Raw genomic sequence first — 19,919 nt, 5'->3', positions numbered from 1 at the left:
TATATATATATATATACACTAGTACTCCACCCGTGCGTTGCACGGTATGAAAATAAAATAAAAAAAAAGATATATATATATATATATATATATATATATTATTTTATGTATACAAACTCATAATAATTAGTGAGAACATGAATATAATTAAGAGTTTATAACAAATAAATAACAATATAGAAAATATTATTATACGATCTTATATGTTGCAAAAAATGTGTGCTTCTTGCACATGGTTTGGAAAATAACTTAATAATTGTTTTTAATGGAACATTCAACATCGGCAACCTAATTTTTCAATTAGAGAAACAAACTGAATATCTTGGACCACTATTAACTTTTACTTTTTTCCGTTTCTCCTCGGACCAAAAGAAATGCACTACAATGAGCAACTTAAAAACTGCATCTCCAATGTCAATATACAACTCTACAATAAAACAAATACATGATTCATTACATTTAATAAATTATCAAGAATTCTAAATCAAAACTATAATAAATAATGTATAGCTTCAAATGAGCCTCTCATAATCTAATATTGATTAGCCACACTTTTACTCAATTACTTATAAGTATGACATTAATGTTGTCTTCAAATAAAATATATTATAGTTACAAAGGAAATAAACATTTTATACTAATTTAGTTAAATTATTAAATTCATTTGTTCTAAAATTATATATATATATATATATATATATATATATATATATATATATGATGAAAAAAAAAGAGCAATATATATTTACAATCTTAAAAGTGACTATAAACAAATCTATATCTATATTAAAAATGTTTGCTTAGCCACACCTGTAAGATGTAAACATAAGGTCAAGTTTTTTTTTTTTTATTTCCTTTTTAACCTATCCGTATAAAATAATAATAATAATAATAATAATAATAATAATAATAATAATAATAATAATAATAATAATAATAATAATAATAATAATAAATAATAATAATAATTGCAATAATAATAATGATAATAATTTCCACGGACAGTTTCTAATATATACATACATACATACATACATACATACATACATACATACATACATACACACACACACACACACACACACACACACACACACACACACACACACACACACACACACACACACACACACACACATATATATATATATATATATATATATATATATATATATATATATATATATATATATATATATTTCTACTGGCAAATTATTGTGTGAACGATGGTCCACATAATTGTATGAATCATGAATATTAAATACATTTTTAATATATTAAAAATACATTATTTTTATATTGAAAGTATCTTACATACATATATAATGTACCCTTAGTATATTTAAAAAATACTTTTTATTTATGGTCCACACAATTGAGTAGACCATGTGCCATGTAATAAGGATTGATTTTTACTTATCTGGACCAATCAATCTATATACATATTATTATGTCTGTTATATAAATTTCTGCATCCAGCCCAAATTTGCAGCCCAATATAAAATCCAACCAACCCGGCCCTCCATTTGTTATAAAAAATGGGTTCGCTGTCTCCCTCCGATCTCTTCTCTGTCATCTTCCTCTCCATCTGTCATTGCATGTATATCTCTCTTGTTTAGTTACTCTGTCCAAATCTCTCCACGTTCTCTACTTCGATGTCAATGAGAAACCAGGTATATCTCTCTTGTTTAGGATGAGACTGAAGAATGCATTTCTTCCCAAGTCAAGGAGAAACCAGGTTTGTCCTTGTCATTCTTAACCTTCGTTACCTGCAATTTAATATTAGAATTGTATCCTGTACTATTTTTTAATAAAATAAAAAAAAATATACTTAATTTCTTCCTCTATGTGTTGGTAATAATCCGATGTAAAATAAATTTCTTAAATCCTTTTTTTTTTTGTTATTTAATCTAAATTATTCTTTACATATATACATTAATTTCAATTTTTTTTTTGTCAAAAAATAAATTTGAATTTCTGTGAGATTAAAATTACTGTAATATTATGAAAAAAATTTATATATATACACACACACACATACCGCTTGAGAATAAAAATACCCTAAACACAATAAAAATATAGTTATTGTGATGCATTTAAATTTTGTTAAATGCAGTAAGTTTTACCTATGCATTCTGCCCAGCCTGAGTTAGATCACCAGTCCTAGTTGAAAGATTATCTTCACCAATCTGCAAGCTTGAACAGTATTTAGAAACCTTCTCACATCTATGCAAATGTTAAATGTAAACTCTCCACCTGGTCCTTTCTGGTTACAATATATATATATATATATATATATATATATATATATATATATATACACATTATTTTTTGGAAACATCTATAAATGCTTTTGTTACTTACCTCGTCATGAAATTACACACACACACCCAAAAAAAAAAAAAAAAAAAAAAAAAAAAAGCTAGAATGTAAGGCTACATAAAAACATTTTAAGAATGAATAATTGGAATGGTCAGTAAGTAAAGAGTCTAAATATGAATTTAATGACATGAGAAAAAAAAAAAAAGATCTAGTCTTTGTATACTATTGACTATCCAAATCAGATGGAATGACAGATTTATTTATGAAATTAATTTGTTTCAATTGCATTTTTTTTTTCTGATTTTAACATGAGTTATTTTATAAATATGTTGCAGATTTGAGACCCATGCGTACAGCAAAACTGGAAAATACTGCAAGACAAATAGTAAGTCAATATTTGATAAAGAGTTTGAATCTAAAATAGCAGGTATGCTTATATTGTACCTTTATCTTCAATATTGTGTTTTCTCTTTCCATGTATTGTAGTTGACCCCTTCAACTTTTTCATTCTTCTTGCATTTGTTTGCTATCCACTTGAAAAAGTTTCCCTTCCGAATGAATATATAGTGAACATGTTTGTTTCTTGAATGCCATATATATCAGCTTGTAGAGAACTCAAAAGTCGCTATTTAGAATTGCTATAGTGTACTCAATGCTTGCTATCAATGATTACTGGATTTACTGCATAGTGGTAGGGCTAGCTCTATAATGCATACAAACATAAAAATGAGATTGAAGTTCTCCTATATTTTTTTTTCTCAATTTGAGTAGTGTTGACAATGAGAATAAGTCATACTTGGTATATAATTTGGAAGATTTCATTCATCTTAATAGTTATTGATGAGAACTCTGCTCACAGGACAATATCTAGTACTCTATTTCTCTAATTTGTGTATATATATAAATTCATAATTGTTGTTTGAATATAAAACAGTGAACAAAAAATATTAACTTAGGATCTTCCTCAATGAGGAAATCTATAAGTCTTGTTATGGAGAGAGTATATCTCCATCACCTCTCCAATAATATCTGATATTATATAACGAAGTATGTATTAGAAGTATATTTTCTATGATTTATATAGAATATAAATAACATGAATGAGAAGTTGTACCTGTTAGTTCTTACTGATCAACCTCCTTTTTGTCTAGCTAACAATGTTTTGAAAGAAAATTACAAAATTTATCTACTTACCTCTGCATCATGAAATAAGCATTCCATGCTTTTGATTGTTTTTTCCATGCTTTTGATTGTTTTTTTGTTCTTGATTCAAACAGCTGATATGTTTGCTTTAAAAGTACTCTCATAGCTTTTCGGGTGTGATAAAGATGAGTTTGAGACCCAAGAACAAAGTGGCTAGACATCAAGCTTCAATTGTCAAAGAAGAATGCAACACTCGTTTTTTGTTTCCTTGTAACCTTTTTTCTATATGTAAGCAAAGGTCTATGTAGGCTGTGTAGATGATGTAGATGATTACCAAATGTTCACGCCACACAAAACTTTGGGAATGGGTATATGAAAACCACACGCTACATTGATATTTGATTGATTGATAGGAAAAAGTACAGGATACTCAACCAATAAGCAATAAGAATGGCTAAAAAATAGTCCAAAAAGTCAACAACCAAAACAATAGCAAAATAGTTTTCAACAAAAAAAAAGGTAAAACAATGACGTTTTCAATGAGCGGAAAAATGCTTGAATCTCATTGGCTAGCTTCCGTTTCCCATGGGCGGGAAAACAAATTTCTTTTTTTTTTACTAAAAATGTTTAGCTTTATTATAATAGAAGATATATATATATATATATATATATATATATATATATATATATATATATATATATATATATAGGGAAGAGATTAGGTGCATTTGAGGCTTCCCGTGCGGGTGGACGCACATTAAACATTAATCTGACGCACTTAAAGTATACAACACACGCTCATTAAACACACAAACAAAACACCTTCAGAACACAAGCGCATGCATGTTAAGTACAAGTCTCACGCATGTTAAGCACAAGCCTCACGCATGTTAAGCACAAAAACAAACTCACCTTAAGTTTTAAAAACAACTCACATTAAGTACACACTCATGCACATTAAGTACAAAACTCACGCACATTAAACATAAAACTCATGCACTTTAAAGTTTCAATAACAACTCGCATTAAGTACACACACTCACGCACATTAAGCACAAAACTCACGCCCTGTTATTACGCACAAGACTCACGCACATTAAGTACAAAACTCACACACATTAAACATTACACACTCACGCACATTAAGCACAAATCTCACGCACATTAAGTACAAAACTCGGGCACATTAATCACCCACACAACCGCACGGGAAACACTTAAATGCACTTGAACCTGAATATATATATATATATATATATATATATATATATATATATATATATATATATATATATATATATATATATAATGTTAAATATATAGCTAAATAGGCCAAACATCTAGGCTTAAATGCTAGGCCTTGTATATATAGGCCTGAGCCTATTTAACTAAATAGGTTTTAAAATAGGCTTAAGCTTAACCTTGTTACTAAATAGGTCAGGCTAAGCTACGCCCAAACTAGGTCAAGCCATAGGCTCCTACCAAAAGGCTTGGCCTATTTCATCTGATGTCTAGTTATGGGGGTTAAATATATGGCCCCTACCAAAGGGCCTGAGCTATTTAATCCCTGGTTATGGGGGTTAAATATATCAGTCGTTGTATCGTAGACCGCGGTGCACATGCACTGCGGTAAAAAACGGCGCCGTTTCTTTAAGTAAAGAAACGGCCCGCCGTTACCGTTAACGGAATCCGCATATTTGATGTATTAAACACCAACTGACACTACAGTATATCTAAACCGACACTGCCTCACGATAAATGAAACTGCAGTTATATCAAAATGATACTGTAGTTGTGGTGAAGTGAAACTGCAGTGTAATATAAAATGAAACTGAATAACATTTCACATATTTGAGTGTATATTGTACAATGAAGCTGTTATTATATCAAAATGATCATGTAGTTGTGTTTTAATAAAACTATAGTGTATATAAAATAAATTTAAATAACATTTTCACATATTTGAGTCTATAAATATCGAATGAAACTGTAGCTATATCGAAGTGAAACTGTAGTTGTGTTGAACTGACACTGCAGTGTATATAAAATGAAACTGTTTCAAGGAATAATAACGAAGCAGAAGCATAACTAATCAGCTGTTAATAGCAGTTAATACACCAACTCTCAACATCCTTGTTAGAAGTTAGTTAAAAGTTAGTTACCTTTCAGTTCAGGAGCTTGTGTTAGTATATAGTCCATCTCTGTACTCTTTCTGGATTTGATGAATAAAAAATGTCCTTTTACTTCCTTCCAAATCTGTTAGCTCTCAATTCATTCCCTTGTCTTTCATTTCCGCAATATGGTATCAGAGCCACTGAGAGCTTTCTGAAGTAAATCATCATGGCAACAACAGCGTGGCTATCTATTGGCACAAGAGGAACTCCAATGGATAATGCAGCGGCGGCGGCGGCAATTGGAAACCAGATGCCTGCTCCAACTCCGACGACCGGATCAAACGTGACAGAGGTGAGATACGATCCGGAATCCCAGTCGAATCCCTACTTCCTGCATCCTAACGAGAGTCCAGCGTTGATGCTCATCTCCACACCCTTGGATGGTTCGAACTATCATCCATGGGCTAGGGCCATGACAATGGCGTTATCATGCAAAAATAAACTCAGATTCGCCGATGGTTCCATTCTCAAACCTTCGAAAGACGATCGGAAGTACGAAGTGTGGGAACGCTGCAACGATCTTGTGATGACTTAGATCATCCGATCATTGTCTCCGATGATTGGACGCAGTGTACTCTGGATTGACACTGCATACGGCATATTGAGAGATCTAAAACGAAGATTCAGCAAACAGGATCTCTTCAGGATCGCAGAAATCAAGTGTGAAATCTATCAAACCAAACAAGGTGATAGCAGTTGAATGAGTACTTCACTCAACAAAAATTGTTGTGGGATGAACTTCAAATTCTCAGGCCTACCACAATTTGTCAGTGCATTACTAAATGCGAATGTGGCAAGAAGATAGATGAGTTAAATGAACAAGTTGAAAAGGACAAGTTGTCCATATCCCTTATTGGCTTACATGATAGGTATACTGGTGCAAGGAATCAAATGATGCTCATGAGACCCCTCCCAGATTTATGTGAAGCCTATTCCATAATAGCACAGCAAGAGAGACAATTCCATATTGGATCTAGTGGTTTTACTAACCAAATGCATCAAGCTGGTGAGAATGGTGCTATTGGAAATGCTCTAATGACTAGGGCAAATGGTGGTTTTCAGCAGAACTACAAGAAGTTTGCAAGCAACAACAAGAAGCCTGTGTGCACTTTCTGTGGATACACAGGACATACAGAGGATAAATGCTATAAAAAGCATGGGTATCCACCGGGTTGGAAGCCAAAACCTAGAAGCCAAGGCATGGTGAATCACACTCAAGGGCCAACAATGATTCAACAACCAAGCAGTGATGAAGGTATCTCATTCACTCAAAATTACTTGAAGAAGTTTCTGGAATTTGTTCAAATGCAGAAATTATGTGGGGAGAAGGGATCCTTTAGTACACCTCTTGACCAGCCAGCTCAGGGGGCACATGCCAACATCATATCTGCTAATCTCATGCCTGGGGCTCAAACTGAAGGTACTGATCCTTGCTCTAACTCTGCAAATGTTAAAGAATATGAATGGATATTGGATAGTGGTGCTACCCACCATATTGTGTGTTGTTTAAGCCTGTTGACAGATCCAAAGGAAGTCTATAATATGCATGTTAGCCTGCCTAATGGGCAGCAAGTGGCCATTACTTATGTAGGATCTGTACACCCGTCACATGAATTCTTACTGCACAATGTGCTCTTTGTTCCTGGTTTTCAGTATAATCTCATATCTATGGGAGCCTTCATTAAAAGCTCCAATTGTACTATAGAGCTGCAAACTGATAAGTGCACAATATAGGGTGCTATCCATGGCAAGATTGTGACACCCCAAAAATCCAAATTCAATTCATGGATTAATTGAGTAATTAATCCTATTTCAATTGAGGAATTAATTTCTAAAATCCTAAAATTTAATAGTTGGGGACTAGTATTTGACTAGTCCACTCCAAAGTCAAGTTGTACCTTGAGCTTTGAAGGGAGTTCCCTTGTTCCTTACACTTTCTAAAGTTAGTAAGGGTATTCTTGATCTTTCACCAAGTTTTAGTATTGTAACCTAACATAGAAGACATCTTCATTCTATCCCTTACAATTTCTAAAATTTAGCTCTACCTTCTCTCTAGAAAGGTGAGTAGCTTTTCCTCCAAGCTAAGTTGAGACCTTGCCAAGACTTCAAGATTTGCTTCCAAGATTCAACCTTTCACCTATTTGGGCATCTAGGAGGGTAAGATCTAAGCCTATCTTGTGTTTTTGGTTCCATCTTAGGTGTCTTTTTCTTAAAAGTAGGATCTTTATGATCTTTTGGTTTGTTCTTGAAGTGGGTTTGGAAAGTGAGCCTTGTGGGGAGCTTGTTGAGATGTAAAGTGAAGTCTTTTAGTCTACAAGAGGTAACCCATGCTCTACAAAATCTATTTTGCTTACCTATATGTGATTTCTTGGATTCTACTTGTGTTTTGCTATGAAATGTGAGTGTTGATGCATGATCTTGTGAAAATGCATATCTAGAGCTTGTGTTTAGGGTTCATTTGTGCCATTGCTTGGCATTTCCTATGATTCAAGTCATTTTGTTGTATTGGGTGAGATTTGGCATGTTTTGGACTTGAATTTGAGCTTGGAGTTGAAAATCCCCGAAGGGATTATTTTGTACAGGTATATGACCCGCGGGCGGAACGACGGGTAGAGCTCCAACCCGCCGCCAACCAGCGGGGAACGTAGGCCGGTGGGTAGCGTGTGTGTTGTTTGTATGATGTTTCGTATGTCTAGAACTATATGGTAGGTATCCATGTAGGTCTTTGGTGTCTTGAATCGTGCTAAGTGTTCAACATTGTGTTTCGTTGAACCGTGATGTGTCTTGTGTGTTCTTCAGAACTACCTTTGGTTTTCCCGTTTGATAAGCATGCTAGTTCGATGTCTGAATGCTAGCGTGTGTGTTGTTTGTACCTTCCGTTTGGTTGATGATAACTTGTGTTATTCATCGTTGTTGTTGGGCTGTGACCCATTCCTTGATTGAGTATGGTTTCATATCTTCGTTGTGATCCGTTGATTGATTCCTGTTGTGGTGTGATGCGTGTGTGGCTTTACCTAGATTGCACGACTAGTGGTATGGGACACTAGTCACCAAGGTATTGCAGCGGTCCTCGTGGTGACGTGATTATAGAAGGTTTGTTTTGGATTTCGCCAAGGTGGCTCAACCGTTGACTAAGTTATTAAGGAAAGAAGTGCCTTTCGTTTGGGATCAAGCTTGTGAGTTAGCATTTCGAGATTTGAAGGAGAGGCTCACGACTGCACCAGTTCTAATATTGCCATCAGGAATGGAAGGGTTTGAGGTATTCAGTGATGCGTCCAAGAAAGGACTAGGTTGTGTGTTGATGCAAAACGGGAGAGTGATTGCTTACGCCTCACGCCAGCTTAAAGTTCACGAAGAGAATTACCCTACACACGATTTGGAATTGGCCGCCGTAGTGTTTGCCTTGAAGATTTGAAGGCATTACCTGTATGGGGTGCGTTGCAAGATCTTCACAGATCTCAAGAGTCTTAAATATATCTTCACTCAAAAGGATCTCAATATGCGACAACGAAGGTGGTTGGAAGTCATCAAGGACTATGAGTTGGATATTCAGTATCACGAAGGAAAAGCTAATGTAGTGGCGGACGCCTTAAGCCGGAAATCGAAGCATACCGCTAATTCCATTTGGGTAGTAGCTGATGAACTTTGCAAAGAGTTCCAACGGATGGACTTGGAAGTGGTTGAATAGGGCGATGTTGAGGCAGAAGTCCGTTTTTACAACTTAAGGATTGTACCTGCATTTCTGGGAGAAATTAAGGAAGAGCAACAAAAGGATGCATACTTGATGAAGACTCGGGATGATCTAACTAAAGGGAAAGGGGGACCATTTGAGTTGTCTACGAATGGAGTGTTGAGGTATAAGAGACGGTTGTGCATACCCGCGTCCTGTGAGCATTGGAAACGACCGATTTTGGAAGAGGGTCATAACACACCCTACTCGGTCCACCCCGGAGGCGACAAGCTATACAAAGATGTAAAGGGCTTCTTTTGGTGGCCTAACATGAAGAAGGAAGTTGCAGAATTTGTTGGGAAATGCCTCAATTGCCAAAAAGTTAAAGCGGAACGTTGTAAGGTCAAGGGGTTGGTACAACCATTGGAAGTTCCACAAGGAAAGTGGGACTCTATATCTAAGGATTTTGTGGGAGGACTGCCGACAACCCGTTCGGGTAAGGACAAAATCTGGGTGATAGTTGATCGTTTGACTAAGACCGCTCGCCTTATCGCAATGAAATAAACTTGGACAATGACGCAGTTGGCTCAAGCTTATGTTAACCAAATGGTAAAATATCATGGAGTTCCGAGGGATATTGCCTCCGATAGAGATCCAAGGTTTTTGTCTCAATTTTGGAAATCCTTGCAAGCGGCTCTGGGAACCAAATTAAGTCTCAGTACTACTTTCCACCCGGCCACCGATGGACAAACAGAGAGAACCATACAGACTATCGAGGATATGTTGAGAGCTTGTATGCTAGATTTTAAAGGGTCATGGGAGGACCATTTGGACCTGATCGAGTTCTCATACAACAATAGTTATCATTCTAGTATACGCATGGCACCCTATGAAGCCCTCTATGGTCAGAAGTGTCGCAGTCCGTTATGTTGGGAGGATCTTGTCAATCTGGTAGTGTTGGGACCGCAATATCTGCTTGACACATCTGAGAAGATTAAACAGATACAGGAAAGGATGAAAGCGGCTCAAAATCGTCAAAAGTCTTACGCCGATTTGGCTAGAAGACAAGTGGAATTCTTGGTTGGGGATAAAGTTTGGTTGAAAGTGTCTCCCACCCGGGGAGTAATGCGGTTTGGAAGAAAAGGGAAGTTGAGCCCTAGGTTTATAGGTCCGTATGAAATCCTGGAGAGGGTTGGAAGTTTGGCCTACCGTTTGCCGTTGCCCATTGAATTAGAAAGAGTGCACAACGTGTTCCACGTATCGCAGCTCAAGAGATATGTTCACGACCCAGCTCATGTTTTACCACCGGAAGTAATACCGTTAGATGAGGATTTGTCTTATGAGGAGAGGCCGCTCAGAATTTTGGACTTCAAGACTCGGGACACACGTAGGAAATCCGTTAAGATGGTAAAAGTTTGGTGGACACACCATGGAGTTGAGGAAGCTACTTGGGAGCTGGAGTCAACCATGCGGGAGCGATACCCAGAGTTGTTCGTAGAAGGTACCTTGTTTCCATCGTTTGTTGTTTGCTTTGTGTGCTTGTCTTTGTGGGATGCTTGTGGCTTAGCTAGCTTAGTAAGTTGGTGTTTGGAGTTGGTTGTCTAGTTTTTGGTTGTTGTCTAGAAGTTGGCGTTGGTGTTAAATCTAGAGTTCGTGATGCTCAATCCAACCCTTTGTTAAACTCTTGCCAATTTTTGATTTGATATAAGCCTTCCCTCTTGTTTGGAATTCTTGTGAAACCTTTTGAGTTTTGACCAAAAGAGCTTATTGTTGAACCTCTTGTCACAATGTTATTTCCTATCACCGTTTGTTCTAATTCGTCGTACCCAAGCTTCGGGGACGAAGCTTCTTTGAAGGGGGAGAGGATGTGACACCCCAAAAATCCAAATTCAATTCATGGATTAATTGAGTAATTAATCCTATTTCAATTGAGGAATTAATTTCTAAAATCCTAAAATTTAATAGTTGGGGACTAGTATTTGACTAGTCCACTCCAAAGTCAAGTTGTACCTTGAGCTTTGAAGGGAGTTCCCTTGTTCCTTACACTTTCTAAAGTTAGTAAGGGTATTCTTGATCTTTCACCAAGTTTTAGTATTGTAACCTAACATAGAAGACATCTTCATTCTATCCCTTACAATTTCTAAAATTTAGCTCTACCTTCTCTCTAGAAAGGTGAGTAGCTTTTCCTCCAAGCTAAGTTGAGACCTTGCCAAGACTTCAAGATTTGCTTCCAAGATTCAACCTTTCACCTATTTGGGCATCTAGGAGGGTAAGATCTAAGCCTATCTTGTGTTTTTGGTTCCATCTTAGGTGTCTTTTTCTTAAAAGTAGGATCTTTATGATCTTTTGGTTTGTTCTTGAAGTGGGTTTGGAAAGTGAGCCTTGTGGGGAGCTTGTTGAGGTGTAAAGTGAAGTCTTTTAGTCTACAAGAGGTAACCCATGCTCTACAAAATCTATTTTGCTTACCTATATGTGATTTCTTGGATTCTACTTGTGTTTTGCTATGAAATGTGAGTGTTGATGCATGATCTTGTGAAAATGCATATCTAGAGCTTGTGTTTAGGGTTCATTTGTGCCATTGCTTGGCATTTCCTATGATTCAAGTCATTTTGTTGTATTGGGTGAGATTTGGCATGTTTTGGACTTGAATTTGAGCTTGGAGTTGAAAATCCCCAAAGGGATTATTTTGTACAGGTATATGACCCGCGGGCGGAACGACGGGTAGAGCTCCAACCCGCCGCCAACCAGCGGGGAACGTAGGCCGGTGGGTAGTGTACCCGCGGGCGGAACCACGGGTGGGAGCCTACCCGTGGGTCCACCCGCGGGGAACACTTCGGTGTTGTGATGGGATTTGTTCCCCGTGATTCTTTTGACTCGGTATTTGATCTTTTGACTTCCTGATGTTCTTTGTGGAACTATTTGAGTGTCTTCTTGATGTTTCATATGTCTAGAACTATATGGTAGGTATCCATGTAGGTCTTTGGTGTCTTGAATCGTGCTAAGTGTTCAACATTGTGTTTCGTTGTACCGTGATGTGTCTTGTGTGTTCTTTGGAACTACCTTTGGTTTTCCCATTTGATAAGCATGCTAGTTCGATGTCTGAATGCTAGCGTGTGTGTTGTTTGTACCTTCCGTTTGGTTGATGATAACTTGTGTTATTCATCGTTGTTGTTGGGCTGTGACCCATTCCTTGATTGAGTATGGTTTCATATCTTCGTTGTGATCCGTTGATTGATTCCTGTTGTGGTGTGATGCGTGTGTGGCTTTACCTAGATTGCACGATTAGTGGTATGTGACACTAGTGACCAAGGTATTGCAGCGGTCCTCGTGGTGGCCGTGACGTGATTATGGAGTTGTGGCCTTTGCTTAAGGTTCACGTGTTTATGGGGGATAACATGTGTTATCCGGGGCATGTGTTGCCATGTGTGAACGGTACCCTGTGTACTATGAAATCGGTGGTTTTGTTGGAGGGACAGTTGGAGGGGGAACGACGGTTCCCGGGGGAATAAGGTTGGACTTAGTGTACAGGGGTCCTAGAGGTAAAGGTTGGATCTAGATATAAGGTTTGGGGTAGCCATAAGGTTGGAACAGGGCATAAGGAAGGCATATCAACTCGTGATGAGTGGTGTCACGAGGGCTTGTGTAGCCGTGGTTGTGTGTTCTCTTCTTGTGACGTGTGTAGTCACAAAGGCATGTGTTGCCAATGGTCTTGTCGTTACCTTTTGTGTTGTGATTAACCTTTGTGGTTTGGGATGTGTTCCCGTATTCTTGTTGAGAGTGTTGAGTCTTGTGTTGACTATTGATCTTGGTTTTTGATTTATCTACTTATATATTCCGTTTCGAAAATGGTTTTACAACTTATATCTTACCTATGTATGTTATTTCACATGTATTGCTTGGTTACCAGCATTATTCGCTGACCGGGCGTCGTCCCATGTTTATCTTTGTGTTCTTTCAGGTAATGTCTAGACGAGCGCGATGTCTAGTGCCCAATAGTTTAGTACCTTTCCTTTGCTTTTGGCCTGTGAGACGATGTAGTGATAGACTTATGGTTTTGGGATAGTTGTGTACACAATGCAGATTTTACCGCCGTAGCGTTTATCATTGATTGGTAAACGTGGCATAACACCCCTGTTTGGATTTGCTTTTATCCAGTTACCTTTCTATCTTCCGCTGTGCTAGTATTTTGTTGTGTTATCTGCATGTGTTAAGGCTTTTTATATAGCTTGTTTTGGGGGAGGTGTTACAAAGATGATTGGGTTGGCTGAACTCAAGAATGGCTTATATCATTTGATTTTCCCTGTTAGACCTTCTGTAAATACTGTTTCCATATTGAATAAATGGGCCTTGTGGCATGCTAGGTTAGGGCATGCCTCACATGCCAAGATTCAGTTGCTACATAATGTTGACTCAACAATTCAAGTGAATAAAAGTTTGATTTGTGATTATTGTCATTATGCAAAATAGAAGAGACTTCCTTTTCAATCCAGTAATTCCATTTCAGCTGCCTGTTTTGATTTGCTACACATGGATATTTGGAGTCCCTATAAAGTTGCCACCATTCATGGTCATCATTACTTCCTCACCATAGTAGATGATCACAGTAGGGCAGTGTGGGAACATTTGATGAGAAAGAAATCTGAGGTTAGAAGTTTGGTTGTGGGATTCTGTAAAATGGTTAAGAATCAGTTTGGAGTGCACATGAAGAACATAAGGACAGATAATGGTCTAGAGTTTCCCATGTCTGATTTTTTTAGTCAAGAAGGAATACTGCATCAAACATCTTGCACATACACACCTCAACAGAACAGTAGGGTTGAGAGAAAGCATGGACATCTCCTATCCATGGCCAGGGCTCTCAGATTCCATGCACATTTGCCAGAGAGTTTCTAGGGAGAATGTGTTCTACATGCAGCCTATCTCATAAATAGGTTGCCCTCTGCTGCTATTAATCAGCAGATACCTTGCCATGTCTTGCTCAAAAAGGTTCCACAATACCAGCATTTGAAGGTTTTTGGTTGTTTAGCCTATGCTGCCACCTTGGGTCCAAAGTTGAAGTTTGATGCTAGGGCCAAGAAGTGTGTTTTTTTGGGCTATGCCAATGGAACTAAAGGATATAAACTCTATGATCTATACTCCAAAGTGATGTTTCTGTCAAGAGATGTGGAATTTTATGAAGATATGTTTCCTTTTCAGTTAACTGCTCATCCCGAGAAGCAACCTCCCCAGATCATTCTCCCATGTGATACATCAACAGGCCATCTTGATGACTCTCAAGGCCAATCCAATATTACTCTTGACAGTCCTGAGCCTCACAGTCTTGACAGTCCTGAAGATCAGTCATATGTTGAGCCTGACAATTCTCAAAACAACTCACACACTGCTGATAGCCCTGAGCAGTCTCAGATTGTTGAGCAATCACTAGAACAGCCTCATCAGCTAGCAATCAGGATATCCACCAGGCAGAAGTATACCCCAGCTTACCTAGGGGACTATGAGTGTCAAAGTTCTGTTGTAAAGTCCTCCCCTCATGACATATCTAAGGTGGTAAATTATACTAAACTCTCAATGTTAGGAATAAAGTGTAATGGTTTTGATATGCCAAATATGTATTTGTAGATCCCCTAATTTTATTTCTATAGGTCTAGTAGAGTCTTAGACCATGATCGGGAAATTATTTAAATTGGAAAAGAGAAAAACAGAGGAAGATGCATGAAAATAGAAGAAGAAGATATAAAGCCTAAAATCAAGAATTTGTCTGGAGAAAATGACAAATTGAAGAAGAAGATTAATGATACAATATTCGCGTCAATGCTACTCAAAGAAGATATCCCAAAAGAATTTTCGTGAAGAAAATTAAGATTGGAAGATTGCATGAATTTGACTTGAAGATCAAGCATCTATGGAAAGAAAGGAGTACATGAAAGATTATTGGAGATTTAATCAATAGTTATATGGACGAAGTGGAAGATGCTTGATATATTATGCGAAATGACTCAAGTTTGAAACTCACTATCAACAATTTTACAAGGTAAAATTTGAGAAGCCAAAATTAATTAAATCTGATGGAGTTGGGCTATAGTCTGGCTTTGGGCGCCAATTACAAAGGAATTGGGAGCTGATTTCATAGGAATTGAAATTGGGAGCTAGTTTCAGAGAAATTGAAATTGGGAGCTAGTTTCAGGGAGTAGTTCGAAGCAATTGAAATTGGGAGCTAGTGTCAGAGAAATTGAAATCAATTGAAATTGGGAGCAAGTTTCACATGGGAATCAATTCAAGATGGGAGCCGAAATTGAAATCAATTGAAATTGGGAGCTAGTTTCAGGGAGTAGTTCGAAATTGAAATCAATTGAAATTGGGAGCAAGTTTCACATGGGAATCAATTCAAGATGGGAGCCGAAATTGAAATCAATTGAAATTGGGAGCTAGTTTCAGGGAGTAGTTCAAAGCAATTGAAAGTGGGAGCTAGTTTCAGAGAAATTGAAATCAATTGAAATTGGGAGCAAGTTTCACAAACTTGGGAATCAATTCAAGATGGGAGCCGAAATTGAAATCAATTGAAATTGGGAGCTAGTTTCAGGGAGTAGTTCGAAGCAATTGAAATTGGGAGCTAGTTTAAGAGAAATTGAAATCAATTGAAATTGGGAGCAAGTTTCACATGGGAATCAATTCAAGATGGGAGCCAATGTAGAATTGAAATTGGGAGATCAAATTGAATTGAGACAAAATTCAATACCAGGAGAAGTCTGAGAGCCAATTTCAAAGTCAAATTCAATAATTCAAATTGGGAAGCAATTGAAAGCACCAGGAGAAGTAACCAGGAGAAGTCTGGGAGCCAAGAAGTTTGGGAGCCAATTACAAGTCAATTAAAATTGGGTGCCAATTACAATGGAGAAATTCAAATTGGGTGCCAATTACAAGTCAATTGAAATTGGGTGTCAATTACAATGGAGAAATTCAAATTGGGTGGAAGTTCAAAGCCAATTTGAAGTCTGAGAACACCCAGACGTGAGAATGAAGAAGATGAAGATGAACTTACAGTGAAAATATTCTCACAAGGAAAAATACTAGTTTAACTAGTATGTGACTAAATTGAAGAATATTTTTAAAATCCCAAAGATACAAGGACCACTTCAGAGCTAATCAGAGAAGCCGTTCTACACCCAGATATTCCCACTCAACGTTAAACCAGAGGAATATCAGATGAAGTTTGGGAAACCATTCGCATGGAGTTGAAGATCTCAAACAGCTAGCTTATCCTTTCTGACATCTTTGTAGAAGATAAGATAAGATCTCTGACAAAAAGATACCAGATTTCAAAAATGAGAGCGTCTCTTTCCAATGGACAGATTCTCATTACCAGCTATAAAATGATGAAGATATGAAGACTTGAAGATAGAGCAGTTTACGAACTCACGAACAAGAGAGCAGAAAATACGAACTCATCAAGGAGATCGAATAGAACAATTAAGCTAAAAGAGCATAGAGCAAAAATCTCAATTGTTACAGAGCATACCAAAAATCTTCAAGTGAGAAGTGAGAAAAGAAAAAGAACTCAGAGAGCTTCAAGAGAAAAATATTCTGAGAGTTCTTAAAACAGAGCAAAGCAGAGCATAAAAATCAAGTGCTTTACTTGATACACTCAAAGAGAGAAAACACTCAGATCATTCAAGAGAAATCATTCTAGAGTGTTTTATTCTTCATCAAAGAGACCTGCGCATCATTGAAGATCATCTACAGAGTCTCAGAAGTTGGAAGCAAGACAACAGTTGTTTTGGAGCAAAACAAGAGAAGGGGGGAAAGTAGCACGGAGCTGTGAAATCCTGGATTGTCACACAGAGCTGTGAGATCCGAAGTAGCAGTGTCGGAGGCACTGGGCGTGATTAGTGCGGGCTTTGTGATCAAAGCACTTGATCACAGGATACGTTTCTACCGGAGTGTGGAAGACGGGGGGAAAGTAACGCGGAGTCGTGAAATCCTAGGATAGTAGCGCGGCGACGTGAAACCCGAAGCAGCAGTGTGGTGTCACTGGGCGTGATTAGTGCGGGCTTTGTGATCAAAGCACTAGATCACGGAAATTCATTGTATCTTAGAACCAAGGAGTGGTAGATATAGTGAATTGCTCTTGGAGATAAGAGCAAGTGGAGTAGGAGGATTACACCACCTCGCGAACCACTATAATTGTCTTGTGTTCTTTACTGTTTTCTTTACTTACTACTCTTTACATATTCGCTCTACACGAGATATACTGCTCACACAATCTCACACATACTTTATGTTTATTTATTTCCGCTGTGCACCATACTCTAACAATCTAGTTAAGAGTTTTGGTTTATCTCTGGCTTAGCAATTGTTGTGCTGTGCGAAAAAGTTTGAAAGTCTATTCACCCCCCCCCCCCTCTAGACTTTCACCTTACCTCTTTTTGGACCAACAATTGGTATCAGAGCCTGTAGCCTATTTGAGTCAGTTTATACCAACCTTTGGTATTAAAACACGTTGCCCAATTGGGTTAACTGTTTTTGACTGCTAGGCTAATCCATTCTACAAAGTGTGTGAATTGGATTAATCTTTCATATCTCTCGTGATGATGATGAAGAAAGATTTAGCTCAAAATTTATTATTCTCACTTGATAAATTTGATGATTGGAAAGTTCGTATGCAGGTACACTTATCGGCTTTACACGATGAAATGTGGGAAGTTATTTCCACTGGCCCTATAGAAATATTAAAAGTCAATACGGCATTTGTTATATCCCCGGATGCTCCACAGTACGTACAAATGCCAAAACCGGAATGGACATCGGACGATAGAACGCGGAATAATCTTGACAATATTGCCAAGGATATTCTATTCAAAGCCGTAGATGACACAATATTTCCGAAGATCCGAAAGTGTGCTACTGATAAAGAAATATGGGAAACTCTAATCAAGATTGGCGAAGGAGATGAACAAGAAAAAGACAATAAGCTCACAATCACCATGAAGAAGTTTGAAGATTTCAAAATGCTCTCAAATGAAAGTGTTGTAGACATGGAAGCTCGAATGATCAAAGTTCTTGGAGAGATTAATGATCTTGGCAAAAATATTAGCCAAAAAGAAATTAATCTCAAAATCCTACGAGGCTTACCATCTGCATGGGATATGAAGGTTACGGCTATGCGCGATCACCGAGATCTAAGAATGTTGTCAACAGACAAATTATTTAGTGATCTAAAAGCATATGAGTTCGAAATGAAGGCCAAAGATGATGATGTTCATGAAGCTCGAAATGCTGCTCTAATGGCCGAACAACCGTCAACCTCCAGGTCAGTAGAAAATAATGTTGATTTTATGACTGACGAACAATTTGCTCTTTTTGTCAAAAAGTTTAGAAGGTTTATGCGAAAAGGAGATGACAAAAATTCTGCTCGTGGAAAATTCGTCTCACGCATATCACAAGAAGAAAAAGTCGAAGAAAATAAGGATTTATGCTACAATTGCCGCTGTAACACCCCGAAATTTTAAAAACTTTTGAAACTTATATAATAAAGGTAAGTTCTCATTAAATCCCAAAACGTAATATGACTAGTACAGGGTGTTATGCCACACCTGAGCTAGAGAACTCAGGTGCACAGGCTAACTAACTAATATCCTCAATAAGGTAAAAGCATAAGCATGGCACGCAGGCCGAAAGGGGAAGCTATCTACTTCTACGCTCCACGGTTCTAGCGCACTCCAGTGTTTACTCTTCTGTGCCTGAAAGCTAAATATATCTGTTCAGCGAGAGATGCTGGTAACCCATTCCAACGCGTTGAAATACAATACATATAGATATATACATAGATATATGAAAAACCATTTCGAAGCATGAAGATATATCCTAAGAGACTCTAGCTTTCAAAACGGGGATTAGACTCGACAGATAGGGATAAGCACAACCAACAGTCATAATCAAGCATGCACAATTCACAAGCGTAGGGAACAGATTCGACAGATAGAGATAAGCACAGCCAATAGTCATAAACAAGCACATACAGTTACTAGCATGTATCCTATGGTCACGCTTTCATAACAATCCAATCATCCAATCTCATCACATAGCACACTTTGTTGGCGCCACCGGACCAATCGCATGCCCATACATAAGGGTCAGCGCATATAGCTCTGACACGGTCCCGCAGCACCCTGCCCCGTATCGTAACACGGAGGGGTCGATCGCAACCGACCGATGAACCGCAGCTCATCATAGTTTGATCGCAACCAAACAGTGGACCGCAGCCCAAGAGTAGTCATCTGACCGTAGCCAGGAATATGAACCGCAGCTCATGTAAAACATTTGATCGCAACCAAATGGTGGACCGCAGCCCGAGTTTGTAAATCTGACCGCAGCCAGCTTCTGAACCGCAGCTCAGGAATAACCAATTCGATCGCAACCGAATTGGGGTATCATGCACACATAACACATAGCAAACACATGCATCCCACATTGACACATTGGGAAGGGGAAGAAGTCGTATAATGAAACCTATGCGTGATCATTCACATACTAAGAATAATCCTAAGGGGTTCATACTTCTTACGCCTAGGTCAACGGGATACCAATTCCACTACCATGCAATATATAAGACT

General features: G+C 37.8%; 1 long non-coding RNA gene across 2 annotated transcripts; it reads left to right on the top strand.

Moving 5' to 3' along the window:
* Positions 1–1,651: 1,651 nt before the first annotated feature.
* Positions 1,652–17,916, top strand: LOC109192737. Of its 2 annotated transcripts, none has more exons than XR_002056147.1 (3): positions 1,652–1,738; positions 2,658–2,711; positions 17,907–17,916. It is a non-coding gene; the product is annotated as an uncharacterized LOC109192737 (long non-coding RNA). The 2 variants fall into 2 exon arrangements; XR_002056148.1 differs by lacking the exon at positions 17,907–17,916 and adding an exon at positions 3,600–3,613 and having other exon boundaries at positions 2,658–2,707.
* Positions 17,917–19,919: the final 2,003 nt, after the last annotated feature.

This window comes from Ipomoea nil, unplaced genomic scaffold (assembly GCF_001879475.1).
Source record: "Ipomoea nil cultivar Tokyo-kokei standard unplaced genomic scaffold, Asagao_1.1 scaffold1833, whole genome shotgun sequence".
In the NCBI taxonomy this organism is placed as follows: domain Eukaryota; kingdom Viridiplantae; phylum Streptophyta; class Magnoliopsida; order Solanales; family Convolvulaceae; genus Ipomoea; species Ipomoea nil.
The sequence above is the reverse complement of the archived record's forward strand: the minus strand, read 5'-3'. Positions and strand labels throughout refer to the sequence as shown.